General features: G+C 42.4%; 1 protein-coding gene and 1 pseudogene across 3 annotated transcripts in view; one reads left to right on the top strand and one right to left on the bottom strand.

Annotated features, from left to right (window-relative positions):
• PPP6R3 (protein phosphatase 6 regulatory subunit 3) overlaps positions 1–21,859 on the top strand; it is a 138,241-nt gene continuing 116,382 nt past the window's right edge. For 2 of the 3 annotated variants that reach the window (XM_078057703.1, XM_036105407.2), the window contains exon 1: positions 1–122. The gene's annotated coding sequence lies outside the window, so the exon portion shown is untranslated. Of the gene's footprint in view, positions 123–915; positions 934–21,859 lie in introns of those variants that run through there. The other variant, XM_078057698.1, reaches the window with a different exon arrangement.
• On the bottom strand, positions 11,820–12,267 carry LOC118543972 (large ribosomal subunit protein uL29 pseudogene; annotated as a pseudogene).

The raw sequence follows: 21,859 nt of genomic DNA, 5'->3' as shown, positions 1-21,859 counted from the left end.
GGAGGGTGGGGGGAACTCAAGGCCTGCTTGATACGTCCGCCATTTTGGGCGCTTCGCTGATGGTGTCGGTGAGCGCGTTTCCCGCCTGAGCGCAACTAGCGGCGGGTCGCGGGCACCTCCAGGTAATGGGGGTGGGGGGGCGGCTGAGCGGGCCGCGGCGCGGGGTGCGCCGGGCGCGCGGCGCGCGGACGGCGACGGCGAGGCCCCTCTGCCCGGCCTCGGCGGCGCGGGGAGGGAGCGTCCCGGCCCCCTCCCCTCCCCTCCCCCCCGGAATTCGCCGCTCGGCGGCCGGGGAGGCGCGGCGGCCAGGCTCCCCGGCCGGTCCCCGCCCGCGCCTGTCAGCCGCCTGCCCGCCCGCCGCGGGCCGCGGGGGGCTTCGCCGGGCCGGGCGCCGGGGCGGGCTGCGGGCCGGCGGCGAACTTTGCGCCCGGGTTGACGTCCGCGGCCTTACGCGGCGGCGGCGGCGGGCGGGGCGCGCCCCTAACCCGGACGGGCCCCGTTCCGCTGCGGCCCCGCCGCCCGCCCCGAGCGCCGCCCGCCCGCCCGCCCGGGAGAACTTCTCTGGGCGCGGGCCCGGGAGCGTGTCAAGTTGAGGCGGCAGCTCGCCGTAGACTCGCGAAGGCCATTGTTGGGACTCCGTTCTGCGGGAAACAAGTTCTGTGGGTTTCTGCTCTTTCGCCGCGGAGTCATCGGCATACGCAGAGCCCGGCTCGGAGTATTTAAATAGCCTTCCGAGCGTTTTTTTAACTCCGGTGTTGTGACTCGAATGTAGACCTGGTCACGAACGCCTCCCTGGCGAATATGAGCGAGGGGGGTGGTCCTTCGAGAGGCTGCAAGTACCTCCCTCTTAAAGAAGCCCGTTCGCCGTTAAGTTGGAGGGGTTTCCTCCCAGACCCTGCGTGCTCTCAGCCCACGTTGGACTTTCGGTTGTAGGTGCGCGGAATGAGTCCTTGGATGTATCCCCCTGTCCTGACGTTTCAGCCTCAGGCTTTGTGTAGTTTTCCCGGTACTTAACGTTTTCTCCGTGGGTCGGCTAGAGCTTTGTTTATGTTTTGCTTTTGTGGGAGGGGCACTTGGTGATTGTTTTCCTTTCGTCCCCACGGCACTTGTTTGTGTGGATATTGTCCCACCTTGTAACAGTGTGAAGTTTACTTTGATTTTGCCCTCAAGGTCATGGGGCAGGTAGGCGGCAAGTGGGAAAGGGACTCCGGATTTCCAGCCACTGGAGTGAATGTCTCCTAAGTGGTGGTGGTTCCGCTTTCTTTACTGTGAAGTTAGATTGCTGGATTCAGGTCTTGGCTCCACCACTTTGTAGCTCTGTGACCTTGGACAAGTTACTACACCTCTCTGCTTTCCCTGTAATGTGACAATAATAGTAGTGTCTGCCTCATAAGTGTGTCGGGAGTAAATGGACTAGAAACGGTGCCTGGCATGTATAATCAGCTTAGTGCAATTAGTGGCTATTACTACTAATTTAAATTTGATTTTTAAATATTTAGATTACTGTTTGGAAGTCAAATGAGTGTTCAGGTGACTTGGTGACTGTCTTTAGAAAGCTCTGTGTGTTTAACAGTCAGTTCTGAGAAGATGAACTGGAAGTTATTTTAAGTTTTTCAGGAGAGGGGTGGTTGAAGATTCATTAAATTACACATGTTTTGTGGAGCAATAAATTAGTGGTGGTACCTCAGATGTTTCCTCTAAGAGGTGGTTAAATAAAGAAAAGTCCATCAAGAGCTCTGGTCAGATTCTGCTCTTACTTCCCTTGGGATAAACTAGGTCCTGAGTGTGTTTGGTCCCCGTATCAATTCCAGGGTTTCTCAGTGTACTCCTGGGTTATTGAGGTTTGAAAGGTTGCTGTGTATTGAGATGCACTTCAGTGAACCTAGTTTGGGAGATAACTGTTCTGCATGGATACTTTGGAAGCTGTTTTGCCTTTCAGTGTGTCTGACTGGGGAGTCTAGAGTATCTAACAAAATGCCATCCACTCAGTCATACGTATACTCACAATCTTTTAATTCCTGCCCTATGCTCTTTTCCCCGGTACTCTTGAAATCATGCTTGCCTGTCCCTTGGTATTATTGCTTGGGATCTGGCTTACTTTAATTGCACTGGGGAAATGTTTTTACGCAGTTTTAAGTAGAGGTGAGCATCCTGCTGGTGTAACTTAAGGAGATGAAGAAGATTGTTTTGGATCAGAAAACTTTAGCTTTTGTGTAAAGTAAAAACAAAAACTTGTAAAACTTGTAAAAACAAAAACTTGCTAGTTTGAATTAACTGCTTGAGAATATGAGAATCATACCATAGCTGGACAGAAAATGAATGGTAAAATTAAGATTTGACAGGGTGAGGTTCATTTCTTTAAGATAATTTGTGTATTGGGTACAAAGGTATGTGCTTATTACAGGCAAAAATCTCCCCCCACCCCAAGTTTGTATTTAAATTCCACGTAGTTACCATACAAGAATCTCTCCCTTAAAACAGTATTTGTCAGGATCGGTATTTAGTTTGTTGCTATCATGAACTTGTGTCTTGCAGTTTTATATTTTGGATATTTGAGAGGCAGCATGAGTGTATATTGGTCTAAAATTTTACAGTGTTTTTAATACCCCTAAGATGAGTACATGATCATGACAATGAAGTTCTTCTAATCATCTGCTCACCTAAAACTCAGCATTGAGTTTATTTCATAAAAAGCACAAGAAGCTGTGGTTTGCTCCTCATAAGTCAATATTTGAGTCCCCATGTGGGCTGAGTAGTTTGTTAGCTACTTTTCTTAAGTGCGATGGACTGAAAAAATAGGCCTGGGCTCTTGGCTTTAAGCAGCTTTCTTATTTCTTTTTTTTCCTTAAGAGAACCTCAAGTAATTGGTTTTTTATTTGCTCTAGATAAATGTTTCTCAATTGGGGGGGTGATTTGCCCCCAAAGAAACATTTGGCAATGTCTGGAGACATTTTTGCTTGTCATACCTGTAGGGGTGGGCAGTATGCATCCTGGCTTCTAGAGGGTAGAGACCAGGGATGCTGCTAAGCATCCTGTAATGCACAGGATAGCTCCCTAAATTATCCAGCCCCAAATATTAATAGTGCAGAAATTGAGAAACCCTGTTCTAGATAGATGCTACACTGGCATGCATTAGAATCATTTGGGACATCTTTAAGACCGTGGATGATGGACCCCACCTCTGGAAATTTGTGATGGTTTTGAGAATATATTTTTAGAAAGCTCCCCAGCTAATACAGAAGTGCAGCAAGGTTTTGGAACTGCTGTTCAAGACCATGTATATTAATTACTTGTGGGTCAAGGAATCTTTCAGGTGATCTGTGAGCTCTGTCTCTGTGGTCCCTAGATTCTACCTTAGAGATTACTTAGTAGCGGGGAGAGATGGTATACATACATTATTTTCAGGTGCCTGAAGACTGAACTTTAAAAGAATTAATTTTATATAATTTAGAAACTTTTTTGCCTTTACCTCATGAAAATATATTACCATATTGTGCTGAAACTTAGCAGCACTCTTGGGTGTTTAGGGTTGTTTGCTCTTACTCCTAATAACTTTATACTGTGATTTTTGAGTTTTATATCCTTTGCTCTCATCCTGTGAATCAGCTGTCAGTTCTGGTTTTTGATGCCAGCTTCATCATTATCTTAAAACCCTTTGTAATGAAGACCTGTTTCCAGAGAGTTAGCACTGGGTCCGTTTGCCAGTTCTGCCTTTTGAAGGCGAGACAGGCGTACTCCATGCTTCACATTTAACACAGTGACCCTTGCCTGCTAGTAAAAGGGGGGTTCCTCTGGGCCCTGGACTCTGGCCCAAATGGCGAGTGTTTTTTCCTCCCTGGGGGTGGGGGGGGGTGAGGTTTAGTAGTAGAAGGGCAGAGGTCCTTTTCTCACACATACTTACAATTTAGATCGTTTGGTTTATTGAATGAAATAATATTAGTTTAAAAAATATACAAATTTTCAGCAACTGAATGTTAGTATCTGGATACATAAAGGAGAAGATCGTGGAGGCACTTTCTAATCTTTCATCCTGAAATTCAGCTTATGGCTGTTGTTGAGAATGACAAGTGACCCCTCCCCCACCAGCTTTTTCTGATCTTCATTTATTTGATCAGCAAATATAGTAATTGAATCCTTACTCTGCCAGGAACTGTATTAGGGATTCACTCATGAACAGGCACTTAAGGACTTGCAGTCTAGAGGGAGAGGTAGCAGTTATAAAAGGGATGCAGTTTTGGCTGGGAGGCCGGGTAACAGAGCTTGTTGGAATTGTACATAGTGTAAGTAAGGAGGCTCCTGAAGGAGGCCCTACAGGCCTGGGAGGAAAGAGTTTAGGTTTGCTCCTTTGCTGGTTGAGTTTGCCAGAAGTCTCTTACCAAATAATATAGTAGTTACACCTTTGTTTCTTACATGTATTAAGCGGTTACTTTGACTTGCTTGGTTTGGTGTGTTTTAGAAAGCAATGCCATTGTTCCTGTGCTGGTGAAGCTGTTTTGTAATGACAGATAGGATTGGTCTGTATTGTTTTTTGCTCCATAGATGTTGATTGTCAGTCAATCAGACTGGGAACACTGACAGCTTCCATACTGATCAGAGGCTTGATGTAGGTTCACGCCACATGTCTTGAGCATCCTTGAAATTGATTGTGCCACCAGTGGGGATGGTTTTGTTTTGTTTTGTTTTTTTTCCTGCTGCAGTTGGACCTAGGCTGACTGGAGATTTGTTTTTTTGGCCTTTTGACTTTTGCTTAGATTTAGTTGCCACAGAAACCCCATTTTCTTCCTCTTACTCCCCATTTATTTTTTTTACTTGGAGAAGGGAGATAGTTACTAGTCGGATCAATACCCAGTTTATTTCAGGGTTTGAATGATTATGCACTTGCCATCTGGATGCCAGGTAGATCAGCTAGTGAAGAAGCAAGTAAAAGGGAAGGGAACCTTGGCAGTAGTTGAAAGGTTTCTCACCTTAACGGGGACATTTTCATGTCACAGACTTGGCAAAGATCTGGGTTTACTCTGAGCAGAGGTGTTTTTCTTCTTGTCACTTAGAGTTGGCTAGTGTTGATCTGTTTTATAAGTATTAATGAAGACTACATCGTCAACTGTGAATTTATACAAATAAAGTTTGATAGGTTCTGAACATCTTTTTACTGATAGAGAGAAGCTCTGATTTTGTACTTCTTGGTGACTCTGGAGAAAGCTAGGGTCGTATTTGTTCCAAAATTTCTTACAGTGGGACTATATATTGACTTGGAATGGGTTATGTGCCCCAGAGGTTGACTGCCATGAAATCTGATGACCTAAAGGAAAGATGAATTAAAGATTGTTATTTTGGAACATTAGAAGAACAAAAGAGCTGCAGAAATAGGAGTCTGACTGAATGTTGATTTAGATTTGGAGAAAGCTATTTGGATTGCTGGTTGGAGCCTTGAGTTCCTATACCTGGATATAAATCTGAACAACAGTGCTGAGGTCAGAGACCTACGTTGGCAAGAAGAGAAAGGAAAGCTTACGTGAGAAGGCAAGGCACCCTGAGACTCTAATTAGGGCAAGTAAGCATGTGTGTGACCTACCCACTAAGGCACGCTCTGTGGTGGCCTGGTATAGTTAATAGACATTGGCTGGACCTTGGTGAGATCTGGTCTTGTGGTCCATAGATGGGGCATGTGGCAGGAAGAACAATGAAAAGTACTGAGTTGATTGGCTCTTTTGGGGCTTCCTTTCTTGAGAGTCATGGTCTTGGAGCTGAAACAGACCTTAGAGGTCATTGATTCTTAGAGAAAAATATAGGCCATGCTGGAGAAGCTGACAAATCTCAGTTCCTGGATGATTCCTTAGGGTTTTGGTGGCCCCACTAGACCACAATTTCTAGTGTCATTTATTTCAAGAGTGACATCACAACTGGATCTCACGAGAGTTGAGATTAAATGCTTAACTTCTGAGTTGTTTCCTTTTGGTGGTAGTACTCGTCAGGTTTCTGTCATTGTAGTAGGCGAGGGGATAGTGTCTCCAGTTTTCTTTTGTTGACCTGGAGATACACAGGGTTTCTGTTGCCTCTGGACAATGGGCACAACTCATCTCCCTCTGTTGCCTGCAAGCAAGACCCAGCCCCTTCTGATTAAAGAATGCTCTTTCCACTATGGACCTCTCATCCTCGATTTATTACACCCTTACATGGATTCAACAACTATGCATTTGGCACCTATCATAGGCATAATATTTTAAACTAAGGGAGTTTTCACAGACTAATACTGTTCTCTTTCCCCATTCAGAGTATATTGTAGAGGTCAAGAGTACATAAGGATCTAAAATAGCTGGCTTTGAGTTCTGGTTCCCACAGTCTTCCAGCTGTGTAATCCTAATATTAGATCACATCTTTGTTCCTTAGTTTCCTTATCTGTGATATGAATATTAAATGTAAACTGATTAGCACAATGCCTAGCACAGAGTAGTAGTAGTATTAATATTATTACTGTTATTAGTCTTTTTCCTAACAGTAGAAATAAGTACAGAAATGACTCTAATATAAGTTGCAGTGAACGTCCTAAAGAAGTGAAATGGAATATTGAGGGATCTTAGAGAACCTTGCGGTCTGACTAGCTGCTCTGGGGAGGTCCTGGGTGATAGTGATATAGGTTAAGAGAGGTTATGGAATTAGTGTTTATATGCAAGTTGTTTTTTTCTTTCCATATTTGGATCATGTTATATATGCTTTACTTAGGTAAATGTGATAATATTTTCTTACTTTGATGAGAGTAGAGATCATAAATTTGAGGTTTTGCATTTTGCTTTCTAAAATAGTCTTTAAAATCTCTCTTTCTGGCACTTATGACATTATTAAGGTAACTCCATTTGTTTTAGAGTCTCCTATGTTACATAGAACCATATTTTTCAGTGTGCTGTGCTCTTGAAGAAAATTACGTATGCCTTGAGGGATTAATGCATTTTAACAGATGATTGGATCTTTATTTTTTCTTAACAGATTCCACATTATAACTAGACAACACTTTTCTTTTTTGTTTTTTCTTTAAAAGATTTTACTTATTTGAGAGAGAGCAAGCACAAATTGGGGGGTGGGGGGAGTGGGAGAGAGAGAAGCAGGCTCCCTGCTCAGGGAGGGCTTGATCCCAGGTCCCTGAAATCATGACCTGAGCCGAAGGCAGATGCTCAACTGACTGAGCCATCCAGGTGCCCCTGGACAACGCTTTTCTGTAGAGGGCCATTTAGTAAATATGTTAGGCTTTGCAGGCTGTGTGATCTCTGTAACTGTCTGTCATTGTGATATGAAAGCAGCCATAGGCAACATGTAAACAAATGAAGGTGGCTGTTAGGGCGCCCGGGTAGCTCAGTGGGTTAAGCGTCCGACTCTTGCTTTCGACTCAGGTCATGATCTCAGGGTTGTGAGATCAAGCCCTGCCTCAGGCTCTGCACTGTGCCTGGAGCCTACTTAAGATTCTCTCCCTCTGTCCCTCCTCCCCTCACCTCTCTCTCTTCCCCTCTCAAAAAAAGAAAGAAGGTGGCTGTCTTCCAGTAGAATTTTATTTACAAAAACAGGGCAGAGTATATAAGTACCAAATAACCAAGTTGTACATTTCAAACGAATATGATATTGTTAATTATAAGTCAATGGAAAAATAATAAAACTATTCTGAAGACCAAGACCACACACACACACACACACACACACACTCACTCACTCACTCACTCACTCATTCACACACGGTGGGCTGGATTTGGTCTGTCCTGCTCTAATCTTATTTATTGTAATTTGTAATGAGATCCTGTATTCAGAGAGTATATAGCGGCCCGTGTAGGTACTACATGTTAAAACCAGCAGCTGTGTACCCACTAACCAGCTTAAGAGATAGAATGCTGCCACTGCCTTTGGCTCTCTGTCCTGCCCTGACCTCTTCCTCTTCCATCTCTAGAAGGCAAGCACTGCCCTACATGTATCAGTGTTTTGCTTTCTGGTGTTGCCATATGTGAATGTATCCTTATTAATGTAACTTAATTTTTTGCAAGTCTTTAAACTATATAAATAGAATCATTTTATTCTGTGACTCCCCCCTCCCCCACATTGTTTTTGAAATTCCTTTATTCAAATGTTTGAGTACTTGTTAAGTCTTAGGCACTGATGCTGGGTATGTTAGCATGAGTAAAGCAGACAAGTCTCTGCCTTCATGGAGCTTACATTTCAGTGGGGAAAGACCGTTAACAGGTGAGTCAGAGATACAGCAGTAATATGGTGGGTGATGTAGCAGGGAGAAAAGTGAAGCAGGGAAGTGGGTGGCTGGAGGCTGTGTGAAGATTGAAAGGTGGTCAGGGTGGACCTCCCTGAGAAGGGGGCCTTTGAACAGAAGGAGGTGCGGGAGGGAGCCCTGTGGCTGCGGGTGGGGTTGGGGTGGAGGTGTGGGAGGAGCCTTTCAGGCCGAGCCCTGCTGGCGGTGCTAAGAAGGCTTGTGCCTGCTGTGTTGAAGGGACACTGGAGAGCCCCGTTGGCTGGAGGGGGAGAGCCCAAGGGAGAGTGGCAGGACGTAATGCCAGAGTGGGTAGCGGTGGTCCTTGGGAGCCAGTCACACAGGCCATTGTTAAGGATTTTACCTTTTTCTCTGAGTGAGATGGGAAGTCATTATAGTGTTTTGAGCAGAAGTGTGACATGAGATCTGATCTCTGTTTTCGGAAGGACCCCCTGAAGCTGTCAGGATAGCTGTCCCTGTGCTGCCACAGGATTCAGCAGAGCAGTGATGGCAGCTCAGGCTGAGGGGCACAGGGTGGCCGTGAGAAGTGGTTGGGTTCTGGATGCATCTTGAAGGCAGAGCTGACAGGGTTTGGGGACAGATTGAATGTGGGCGTGAGAGCAGAGTGAAGGATGGTACCGGGGGCTTTGCTTGCAGTGGGAGTTGTCATCTGTGAAGAAAGGGAAGACTATGGGAGGTGTGGGTTGTGGACGTCACATCAAGAGTTGGGTTAAGCTTGGACATGGGGAGTTTATGGAGCTTTTAGAGAGCCAGCCAGACACATGCCGGATTAAGGTGTCTGGAATTGAGGAGAGAGGTCTGGGCTGAAGCTGGAAATGTTTGAGGCTTCAGTGTTTGATGACCCTTGAGCGCCCTGAGGTGGAATGGGGGCACTGAGGAATGAGGACTGAGTCAGCAGGGACAACAGGGAAGGGCCTCCTCTGAGGTAGAGGAGGACCAGGCTAACAGGTTGTCTGTGAAGCCAAGGAGAGTGTCATAGAGGAGGGAGGGAGAACCTGTGCCCACTGCTACTGCCCTCAGGTCAAGTAAAAAGAGGGCCAAGGCTTGTTGGGGCGGCTTTGGCAGTGTAGAAGCCGCTGACAGCCTTGACCAGAGCAGTTCCCACATGGTGGTGCTCGAGAAGCCTGGGAGGGAGGGTTCACAGAGGATGGAAGGAAGAGGACAGCAGGTAAAGTTCTTTCATGGGCATGTGCCATGACACTGAAGGGAGATTTGGGACCCTTGAGCAGGTTTTGTTGGGATGGGAGAAATTACAGCATTTGGTAACATTTGGTAGGAGATGGTTCCTTACGGAGTGAGCAACCCAGTGAAACGGGAGGTGGACACGAGCTGGAGCCATGCTCCTGAGAAGGCCTCAGGGAATGGGCCGAGAGCCCGTGGGCTCCTCCTTGCTGAGAGTTGGGAGAGCAGGATTGGGGAGCTGGGGTAGTGGGAGCGTGTGGACATTCTCCTCTTTCTTTTTCTCTCCTGGTGAAATAGGGAGAAGTTATCAGCAGTCAGTGAAAATTAGGGTGAGTGGGGGCTGGTGGGGAAGGGGAGAGAGGGGAAGGTATGGAAGTCTGTGGGAAAGTAAGACGGAATGGGTCAGCACCACAAAGAGGCCGACCTGAGGGGAGTGATCCTGAGTTTAAAGTGGAAACAAACCGCACTTGTTTTACCGGAAGCGGAGCAGGCCGTGCCACAGTGGTGTTGGGGTTGGGGTTTTCCTGGACCATAAGTGGCAAAGCAGGAGAAGGTCGGGGAAGTGATTGTAATGGTGGCGGGGACATGGAATTGCAGCTGGGAAGGGAGGGAAGTGAGGGTGTGCAGACGGGGAGATTTGACCATATTGGTGCATGTAGCTGTACTTCATTCCTTTTCACTTCTGTGTTCTGTTTCAGACTGGGTGTATCTCATTTAATCTTTGTCCAGTTATTGGAGGATAGGATTGTTCCCAGTAAAGAAACAGTGCTGCTTTGAACAAATGCAGAAACATTTCTCCAGGGTCTAGACCTTGGAGAGAATTGCAGGGTAGTGGGACCAGTACATTTTTAACTTTTGTAAATGGTGCAGATTGTGTTCTAGGATGGTTGTACCCATTTACCCTTCTACCAGCACTGTTGTTCCGCATCCTTGCCAACAATGATATTGTCAGTTTTTTTATATTTGACAATTTGTTGGGTAGTTTATTATTTTTTTCAAATAACAACTTTATTGAGATATAATTCACATATGCGCTTCATCCATTTAAAATGCAGAGTTTAGGGCCGCTTGGGTGGCTCAGTCGGTTAAGCATCTGACTCTTGGTTTTGGCTCAGGTCATGATCTCACGGTTGTGGGATCAAACCCTGCATCCTGGTCCTGGCTCAGTGCAGAGTCTGCTTCAGATTCTTTCTCCCTCCCCCTCTGCCCCTCCATGCTTGCTTCAAGGGTTTTAGTGTATTCACAGAATTGTGAATATTTTCTAAGTTTAGAATAGTCTAAGTTTAGAACGTTTTCGTCACCCCCAAAAGAAACCTTGTCCCCTTTAGCAGTCATTCCCCATTTCTATCTAACCTTTAGGCAACCACTATACACTTTCTATCGATTTACCTCTTCTGGACATTTCATATGACTGGACTCACACACTGTGTGGTCTTTCGTGTCTGGCTTCTTTCACTTAGCATCAGGCTTCCAAGGTTCCTCCACGTTGCCGCAGGTGTTGGGATAAGTACTTGGTGGCTTTTTATTGACGAATAACATTCTATCGTATGGATATGTCACAGTTACTGATTTACCAGTTGAGGGACATTTGGATTGTTTCTACTTTTTGACTCTTAGGACTAATACTGCTATGAGCATTGTGTACAAGTCTTTGCATGGACATATGTTTTTATTTTTCTTGGTGTATACTTAGGAGTGGAATTGTTGGGTATCATGGTAACTCTGTGTTTAACATTTTGAGGAACAAACTGTTTTCCAAAGTGTCTGCACCATATTACATTCTTACCAGCACTGTATCAAGGTTTTAATTTCTCCATGTCCTTACCAACATGTATTATTTTCCTTTAAAAAAATTAATAGCCGGGGGTGCCTGGGTGGCTCAGTCGTTAAGCGTCTGCCTTCGGCTCAGGTCATGATCCCACGGTCCTGGGATCGAGCCCTGCATCGGGCTCCCTGCTCCGCGGGGAGCCTGCTTCTCCCTCTCTCACTCCCCCTGCTTATGTTCCCTCTCTCGCTGTCTCTCTCTCTGTCAAAAAAAAAAAAAAAAAAAAAAAATTAATAGCCATCTAGTGGGTGTGGATCGTGGTATCTCATTGTGGCTTTGATTTGCCTTTTCTTAATGACTAGTGCTGTTGGACATCTCTTCATGTGCTCATTGGCTGTATGTCTTTAGAGGAAAGTCTCTTCAAATTCTTTGCCCATTTTTATTTATTTTTTTTTATTTTTGCATAGTTATAATGTTTTCTCTATTTATGAAGTTAAGCATCTTTTTGGTATTTGGATTTCCACTTCTCTGAAATGCCTGCTTGTGTTGCCCCCCCACCCCCGTGTTGTTTGGTTTATCTTATTTGTAGGAATTTGGTTTTTTTTCCTCTCTCTCTTTTTTTTTTTTCCAGTTTGTCTGTGTTTTATTGACGCCAGTGCTCAGGCTTTGACCGCGTACTTGCGCAGCGGGTACAGCCGCTCCTTCCGCTGCTGCTGCTTGGTCTTCGGGTTCTCCTCGCGCTTGTTCAGCCGGCGGCGCATGGCACGTGTCTTCTTGGGTCGCAGATCCAGGGGCTTGTACTTCTTACCCTTGTAGAATTTCCTGAGGTTCTCTTTCTGCGTCTGGTTGATGACTGAAAACACGGGTAATGGATTTGCGAACAACTCGGATCTTGGAGAGCTTGGAAGCCGCGCCGCCTGTCACTTTGGCGACGCGCAGCTGGGACAGCTCCACCTTCAGGTCCTCCAGCTGTTTAAGCAGCTCCTCTTTCTTCTTGCCGCGAAGGTCTCGAGCCTTAATCTTGGCCATGTCTGCACAATCCGCCGCTGCCGCCGCCGCCGGAAAGGGGCCCTTTTTTTTTTAAGTAAACTTTACGCCCAACGTGGGGCTTGAACTCATGACCTCGAGATCACGTGTCGCATGCTCCATGGACTGAGCCAGCCAGGTGCCCTTGTAGGAATTCTTGTATATTCTGATTAATAATCTTTTATTAATTATCTGTGCAAAAAATAACTTTTCCTAATATATGACTTGTCTATTTACTGTGTTTATGGGACTTTTAAAAAAGTGTTTATTGAAAGCATGGAATAAAAGGGCAAAAGTAGATCTCCATGTCCTCTGATCTTCTTGCCTTTCTGGCCAGGTAGAAGAGGAAACTGACTTTTGGTTTATAGGAAGTTGTCTTTTAAAAAGTTTTACAGTTTTTCTCCCTACGAGTCTTACACATCTTTTGTTAGATTTATTCTTTGGGTACTTTATAGTTTTTGTTGCTGTTTGTAATGATTTTTAAGTTTTCTATTTGCTGCTAAATGGCAGTGCACCTTTATATGCAGCTCTTCTTTTTATTTTTAATAATTTTTTCAAAAGATCTTAAAAAAAAAGATTTTATTTATTTGACAGAGAGAGACAGCGAGAGAGGGAACACAAGCGGGGAGAGTGGGAGAGGGAGAACAGGGAGCCCGATGCAGGGCTCGATCCCAGGGCCCTGGGATCATGACCTGAGCCAAAGGCAGACGCTTAACGACTGAGCCACCCAGGCGCCACTCTCCGACATTTTAAAATTACTGACTTGGTTGCTTTAATATTTACAGGATCATTAGAGTCTTTATTTTTCTTGAATCACGTTTGGTAATTTACATTTTTCTAAATTTATTTTGTCTTCATTTTCAAATGTATTGGCATAAAATTTTAATTTCTTTTAAATCTGTCTAATTTGGAATTAATCACTAATTTTTAACTTATTAAACAGATGCTTAGGTCCTTAATATTTGGCTTTTTCGTATACTTATATGTACATATACTTCTAAGTAAAGTAGTAATTTTCATTTAAATAACACTTTGGCTACATCTCAGAAGTTTCACTATGTAGAATTTTTATCTTTCAGTTCTGAATATATTCAGATTTTCATTGTGATTTCTTCTTCGACTAAAGAGTTTAGAAAGTATACTGAAAAATTTTGGTGTATTTTTGTCTTAATCTTTGTTATTGATTGCTAACATATATTGTGTTAATAAAATGTGGTCCAGTGTGATTTTGATTTTTTTGAATTTTGTTGAGGCTATTTTATTGGTGTCTGGTTTGTGGCAAATTTTTATCAGTATTCAGTGTGTCTGTGCTTAAAAAGCCATTGTGTTTCTGGTTTTAAGGTGAGGTTTTTCCATATGTATTAGATGAAATGCATTAATTGAATTCACATTCAAACTAGTATCCTTAACTACTTTTGTCTGCTGTTATGTCACTTACAGAGGGGTGTTGTTGAAGTCCCTTGTTATGATGGGAGACCTGTCACATCTCTGTGGTGCTCTCAGGTTTTGCTTTGTGCCTATAAGTTTAGAATCGTTCTGTCTCTCTGGGAATACTTTTTTTTTTTAAAGGTTTTATTTATTTATTTGACAGAGAGACAGCGAGAGAGGGAACACAAGCAGGGAGAGTGGGAGAAGGAGAAGCAGGCTTCCCGCTGAGCAGGGAGCCCGACACGGGGCTCGATCCCAGGACCCTGGGATCATGACCTGAGCCGAAGGCAGACGCTTAACGACTGAGCCACCCAGGCGCCCCTAGGAATACTTTTCTATTAAAGTATATTTTGTTAGATATTGGTGTAGCTGTACCAAGTGACTTTTGGTTAATGTTTGCCTGATACTATTTTTCTGCCCTTTGACTAACAAGCTTTTTATGGCTTTAATGTTTTACATGTGCCTTTTGAAAGCAGCACTAGCTAGATTGCAATTTTTTTAAATTTTCTTTTTTTTTTAAGTAGGCTCTGTGCCCAGTGTGGAGCCCAGCTTGGGGCTTGAATTCAGGACTCCAAGATAAAGACCTGAGCTGAGATCAAGAGTTGAATGCCTAATTGGCTGAGCCACCAAGTGCCCCTAGATTGCATTTTTATAATTTGACTTTATTTTTTTATTTTTATTTATTTTTTTAATATGTTCAATTAGCCAACATATAAGTACATCATTAGTTTTTGATGTAGTGTTTAACGATTCATTTAGTTGCGTGTAACACCCAGGGCTTATCCAACATGTGCCCTCCTTATAATTTGATTACAAACTGATGAGTTAGTCCATTTATGTTAATTGTGATTAAAATACTTAGTTTATTTCTACTATCTTATTTTCTGCTTTTTAACTTGGCTTTTTTGTTGTTGTTCTTTTTCTTTTCCTATTATTTTTTTTTTTAAAGGTTTTATTTATTTATTTGACAAAGAGACCGCGAGAGAGGGAATACAAGCAGTGGGAGTGGGAGAGGGAGAAGCAGGCTCCCCGCTGAGCAGGGAGCCCGATGCGGGGCTCGATCACAGGACCCTGAGATCATGACCCAAGCCAAAGGCAGACGCTTAACGACTGAGCCACACAGGCGCCCCTTGCCTATGTATTGTGGGATTTTTTTTTTTCCTTCACTTCTGTCCACCCCTTGTGCCCATACCCAGTAATATGGAGATGAGACAATGCTCTTCTTGGTAATCTTAAGACATTTCATGTTTAACTTACAGCCTGTAGTTAATATCTTTACCCTTATGAGAGCTCCCAAATGCGCTAGTCTGCACCTTTTCCCAATTTATATGTTGCCTTTAATGGTTTTCATTTTGCTGCTTTTAAAATCCCTTTTTTAATATGTTGTTATTCTTGAAAGGCAGTTTTTTGCCTAATATCCAATTCTAGGTTGATGATTATTTTCCCTTAGCATTTTGACAGTATTTCCTGTCTTTTTCCAATTGTTGCTATTGACGTTAGTTAGAAGTTAGTGGTCAGTTGTTCCTTATCCAGGAATTTGAGTTGTTCTGTACCTAAAGCACTTGTTATGTTGGTCAGTCCAACAGATATGTTTAGTGTCTTTCATTTTTAGGTTGGCGGCCTTATCTGTTATTTTATATTATTCTTTGTGTCTTATTACCTCTGAATAAGTAACTGTGTACCAGATACATGTTTTGCATGTGTCAGTCAGTATTCAAAAGACGTGAGAAGTTACAAGTATAGAGGATGTTTGTTTTGTTATGAACTAGCAAATACGAATTTTTTCCTCTGTTGGTGTGGAGTAGTCCTGTGTCAGTAAGGAATTTCTTAGAGATTTTCTACTTCTTCACATTAGTTAGCTCATTTTTATATCCAGAAATGGGAAAGATTTCAAAGATAATTGCCTTTTTAAAATGGGATCATTTGGGGTGCCTGGGTGGCCCTGTTGGTTGGGCGGCTGCCTTCGGCTCGGGTCATGATCCCAGGGTCCTGGGATCGGGTCCGCGTTGGGCATCCTGCTCAGCGGGGAGTCTGCTTCTCCTTCCCCCTTGACTCTTTCCCTGCTTGTGCCCTCACTGGCTCTCTCTGTCTCTCTCAAATCTTAAAAAAAAAAAAAAAAGGGATCATTTGTTAGAAAACAATTATGTGGACCTCACATGTGACTAGCCAAGTACAGAACACCAAAAACAATCTGGAAAAGGGATGTGGATCAAAGTAGATTATGAGCCAAGGGAAAAGGGAGAGAGTGCATTTTAGCATTTATAACACATGGCCTATTCCGAGGGAGAGGAGGGACTGTTCTGTACTTACTTCTTTATATTAAGTCTTTTCTTTTGTTGACTAATAAATGAAAGAGGGACAATCAGAAACAAAAGAGGCATCCAGGGATCTAAGGGTATGTAGGCTGGGCTAGGGTTGGAACTCACTTTGTGGCCCTGTGGTTTGCAAGGCCCTGTAGATTGTGGTCCTGCTTCTGCCACAGCCCTCCTTGGAGAGGGTTGGGTTTGGTGCCAACACTGCTGATATTGGGAGCAGAGACTTAATAGCTACTTCTAGTCCTATCCCAGTGCTTTTTCAATGAGGACAAAGAGTTTGAAATGCATAGACAGTGTAACTATTGTTTCCATCAAACTTCAAAAAATAAAGCTCGATAATCTTCTGGGGTATTGAGGAAAGAATGAGAAAGAATTATAGGGAGCATGAGGTGGAGAGAGAGCTGGTTTAGCAGAATTGTTGCGAGGATTAAAAATAAACATTACTGGGCATGTTTATGTTTCTCCAGAAAAATGTAGAGGAAGTCCATTCCTGCCATTTACCATATTGTCAGGCCGGTTTTTCAATTCTTGATGTCACTTACTACTGAATTGCCTCCTGATTAGTGTAAACCTTCAGCAGGGGCATTACATGCTTACATGCTTTACCCTGGTAGGTGTAAATTGTGTCTCTTCCTAGCTTGTTTGCCCTGTGCCTGTTATTACCGTTACCACTTGTGTTTGATTCATTACATGCATTATTTTTAACTTTTTCCCTCAGGGTGAGTGTGGGATGTTCATCTTTCATATCAAAAAGGAGCCTCTTGGGAGGGAGGGAGGCAGTCTGGCCAGAATGGTTTAGAGGAAGGGTGGATTAAGTTCATGAGAACTGGATTGGAGCCTTGGTTTGACCAGATTAGCTGTCTGACTGGGCACATTATTTCACCTTTCTGAGCCCATTTCTTCACATGTAAAATGGAGATGTTAATGTTCTCCTCCCTTTTCCATAGAAAATAACTTTGGGTAATTTGAATTTATGGGTGTTTTTTGCAAGTAGTTTAGTGTAGAAGTCACAAATTTTCACAGAACAAATGGTTCAGGCCAAACTGATGTTCTTAATGATTAATAGCTTATGTGATGAACTTTTACTGGCTCTGGTTTTAAAATTTTGACTAGAGGCGTAGGATATTGTGAATTTTTGTTTTTTATTCTATTGCTATTTTTCTGTTTGGAATGAAAACTCTTAATTTTTTTTTAATGAAATATGTGATTATATTTGTTTTGAAAAAAAGTAAAGTCATAGGTAATACCAAACTCTCTTCTGATCATCTTCTCCTGATCCTTTTCCACATTCTGCTGTTAATAGTTTTATGTCTGCCTTCTTGATTTTTTTCTGTGTATTTGTGTACTTATATATGTGCTTATGGAAGCTATACAGTGTTGAGAATATACATATTTTTACCACTCATCACTTCTCACTGAGTCCAGCAGCACGGAGAGCTCTCTGCCTCATTCTCTCCGGTCGCTGCATGGTGAAAGTGTCCACTGCAGCCGTTTCCCACATTGGTGGGCTTTAGAGGGTTGTTTTTTTTTTTAATTGCCAGTAATTCAGCTTGCTTAGTTTGGTATAATAAAGTACTTTGTTCTTAGAAGCTTTTAGAAGTACACTGTTTGCTGCAGAAATAGGTAAATGCTAAATTATAAGCTGGATTCTTTTGTTCTTTGTTTTTTGCATGTAAAATACAACTGTTAAGCAGTGAAAAATACCTTTTTTTTCCAGAAAACTTTTCATTTATCTCCTTTTCAAATGATGTATAACATACGACATTTTTAAGCTCCGTTAAAAATGAAGTTATTTAGCAAATCTTCTTAATTGTAAAATACAAATAAGATTTATTTTTAAACAATTTAAAAAATTAATAAGCTTTATTTCATGGAGCAGTTTAAGGTTCACAGCAAGATTGAGGCCAAAGTAAAAAAGTTCCCATATACTCCCATCCCCCAGTAATCCCCACCATGGACATCAGTACCAGAATGGTACATCCGTTACAATCCGTGAACCTACACTGGCACATCATTATCCACTCCAAATCCACAGTTTAGGGTTCACTGTCAGTGTATATTCTGTGGGTTTTGACAAATGTGGAATGACATATATCCACCATTATAAGATCCTACAGAATAGATTCACTGCCTTTGAAATTCTCCGTGTTCTGCCTGTTCTTTCCTGCCTCCCACCTTAACCCCCAACAACCACTAATCTTTTTATCGTCTTTAGGGTCTTGCCTTTTCTAGAATGTCATAGTTGGAATCACACAGTATATACCATTTTTGGACTGTTTTTTTTTCACTTAGTAATATACATTTAAGGTTCCTTCATGTTTTCATGGCTTGAGAACTCACTTCCTTTTAGTGCTGAATAAATATTCTGTGGTCTGTATGTACCACAGCTTATTTATCCATTTGCTTACTGAATGACATCTTGGTTGCCTCTGAATTTTGGCAATTATAAAAAGAAAAGTTGCTATAAACATCTGTGTGCAGGTTTTTGTGTGAACATAAGTTTTCACTTCATTTGAATAGATAACAAGCACAGTTACTGGATTGTATGGTAAGGGTATGTTTACCTTTTTGAGAAACTGCCAAACTGTCTTCCAAAGTGGCTGTATCATCTTGCATTCCCACCAGCAGTGAGAGTTCCTTCTGCTCCACGATCTTGCCAGCATTTGGTGGTGTCAGTGTTTTGGACTTTGGCCATTCTGATAGGTGTGTAGTGGTATCTTTATTTATTTATTTATTTAGATTTATTTATGTGTGTGAGAGAGAGACACACACAAAAGCAGGGGGAGGGGCAGAGGGAGAGGGAGAAAGAATCTCAGCACACTCCCCACTGAGCATGGAGCCTGACACAGGGCTCGATCTCACAACCCTGAGATCATGACCTAGGCTGAAACCAAGAGTTGGACGCTCAACCAGCTGAGCCACCCTGGCGACCCCCCCTTTTTTGTATCTCATTGTTTTAAATTGCAATTCCCTAATGACGTATGATATTGAGCATCTATTCATATGCTTATTTGCCATCTGTATATCTTTATTCTTTTTTTTTTTAGGTAGGCTTCTTGCCCAGGGTAGAGCCCAAAGTGGGGCCTGAACTCAGGACCCTGAGATCAAGACCTGAGCTGAGATTAAGAGGCAGACGCTTAATCAGATGAGCCACCTAGGCATACCTGTATATCTTCTTTAGTGAGGTGTCTGTCACGGTTTTGGTGTTGTATCTGAAAAGTCATTGCCATAGCCCAAGCTTTCTTAATTTGGACTGGTATAATAAAATTCAAAGACTGGGTGGCTTATCAACAACAGAAATTTATTTTGCACAGTTTTGGAGGCTAGAAATCTGAGATCAGGGTGCAAGTATAATCACGTTCTAGTGAGGACTCTAATTTATTGCAGACAGGCATTTTCTCATCATATCTTTATATGGCCAAAAGAGGGCAAGGGAGCTCTCTGGGGTCCCTTTTATAATGGTACTAGTCCTATTTATGAGGGCTCCACCCTCATGACCTAATCATCTTCCAAAGGCTTCACTTCCTAATACTGTCACCTTGTGGGTTAAGATTTCTGCATATGAATTTTGAGGGGACAAAAATATTGAGTTTATTGTACAAGGTCATCTAGGTTTTATCCTATGTTATCTTCTGGGAGGTTTATGGTTTTGCATTTTATATTTAGGTCTATGATCTGTTTGGGGTTAATTTTTGTGAAGAGTACAAGGTCTGTGTCTAGATTAATTTTTGCATGCGATGTTCCAGCACCATTTGTTGAAAAGACTATCTGCTCCATTGTCAAAGATCAGTTGATTGCATTTATGTGCATCTGTTTCTGGGCTATTTGTCCTCTTCCATTGATCTATTTGTCTGCTCTTTCATCAGCACCACACTGTCTTGATTATTGCAGCTTTATAGTAAGTCTTGAAGTTGAGGAGTGCTAGTCCTCCAACTTTGTTCTTTTCAATATGGAGTTTGCTGTTTTGGGTCTTTTGACTCTCTGTGTAAACTGTGAAATCAATTTGTCAGTATCCACAATATAACTTGTTGGGATTTTGATTGTATTTGATTGGAATTGTTTCTGATCCCAGTAGGAAAGCTTTGAGTTTCTCACCTTTAAGTATGATGTTTGGTGTAGGTTTTTTGTGGATGTTCTTTATAAGGTTGAGAAGCTCACCACTATTCCTAGTTTGCTGGGAGTTTTTAGTCACAAATGAGTGTTGGATTTTGTCAAATGCTTTTTCTGCATATATGGATATGATCATGTGATTTTTTTTTTCTTTAGGCTGTTGACATGAATTACGTTAATTGATTTTTGAATGTTAAACCAGTCTTGCATACCTGGGATAAATCGTACTTGGTTTATAATTCTTTTTATATGCTGTTGGATTTGATTTGCGTATCTTTTGTCAAGGATTTTTGCATCTGTGTTTATGGAGAGATACTGAACTGTAGTTTTCTTGTAAAGTCTTTGTCTGGTTTGGATACTAGCATAATGCTTGTCTCATAGAATGAGTTAGGAAGTATTCCTTCTGCTTCTGTTTTCTGGAAGGGATTGTAGAGAATTGGTATCATTTCTTCCTTAAATGTTTGGTAGAATTCATGAGTAAACCCATCTGGGCGTGGTATGTTCTGTTTTGGCAGGTTATTAATCACTGATAACATCTTCTTTAATAGATACAGACCTAGTCAGATTGTCTGTTCTTGTGTGAGTTGTGACAGATGGTATCTTTCAAGGAATTGGTTCATTTCATCTTGGTTATCACATTAGTGGCCGTAGAATTGTTCATCCTTTGGTTGTCCTTTTTTTCCCCCCCTTAAGATTTTATTTTTAAGCAATCTCTACACTCAACGTGGGGCTTGAACTCATAATCCCAAGATCAGGAGTTGCACGCATCTGACTGAGCCAGCCAGATGCCTCTGTTATCCTTTTATCTGGAATGATATCCCCTTTCAATTTGGGTCTTCTTTCTTTTTTCTTTGTTTTTTAAGATTTTATTTATTAGAGAGAGAGCACAGGTAGGGAGAGAGGGAGAGGGAGAAGCAGACTCCCTGCTGAGCATGGAGTGGGGCTTGATCTCAGGACCCTGAGATTATGACCTGAGCCAAAGGTAGACGCTTAACCGACTGAGCCACCCACGCTCCCCGGGTCTTTTTTCTTTATCCTAGAGAAAGGCTGATATATTTTACTGATCTCCACCCCCCTCCCCGAGAACCAGCTTTTGATTTTGTTGATTTTTCTCTATTGATTTCTGTTTTCAGTTTCATTGAGTTCTCTAATATTGTTTTCTGCTTGCTTTGGAATTAATTTGCTCTTTATCTAGATTCTTAACGTAAAAGCTTAGTTTATTGACTTTAAAAAAAATTTTTTTTTTTTTTAAGATTTTATTTGATAGAGAGAGAGACACAGTGAGAGAGGGAACACAAGCAGGGGGAGTGGGAGAGGGAGAAGCAGGCTTCCTGCGGAGCAGGGAGCCCGATGGTGGGCTCGATCCCAGGATCATGACCTGAGCTGAAGGCAGACGCTTAACGACTGAGTCACCCAGGTGCCCCTAAAATCTTTTTTTTAATATTATCTTTTAGGTGCTATAAATTTCCCTCTAAGTACTTCTTTTGCTGTCCCCCAAATTTTGAAATTTGAAAAAAATTAAAAAATTTTTTAAAGTTCTCTTGAGATTTTTTTTTCTTTGATTCATGTCTTCTTTACAGGTGCTGTTTAATTTTCAAGTACTTTGGGGATTTTCCAGATCTCTCTTACTGATTTCTAGTTTAATTGCATTGTGGTCTGAGCAGACACTGTGTGATTGCTCTTCTTTTAAATTTGTTACAGTGTATGAGAGACTATGGACTCTGAGAAACAAACTGAGGGTTCTAGAGGGGAGGGCGGTGGGGGGACGGGTTAGCC

Source organism: Halichoerus grypus, chromosome 11, assembly GCF_964656455.1.
Source record: "Halichoerus grypus chromosome 11, mHalGry1.hap1.1, whole genome shotgun sequence".
NCBI classification, from domain to species: Eukaryota; Metazoa; Chordata; class Mammalia; order Carnivora; family Phocidae; genus Halichoerus; species Halichoerus grypus.
Note: the sequence above shows the minus strand (reverse complement) of the source record. Positions and strands in the feature narration are given on the sequence as shown.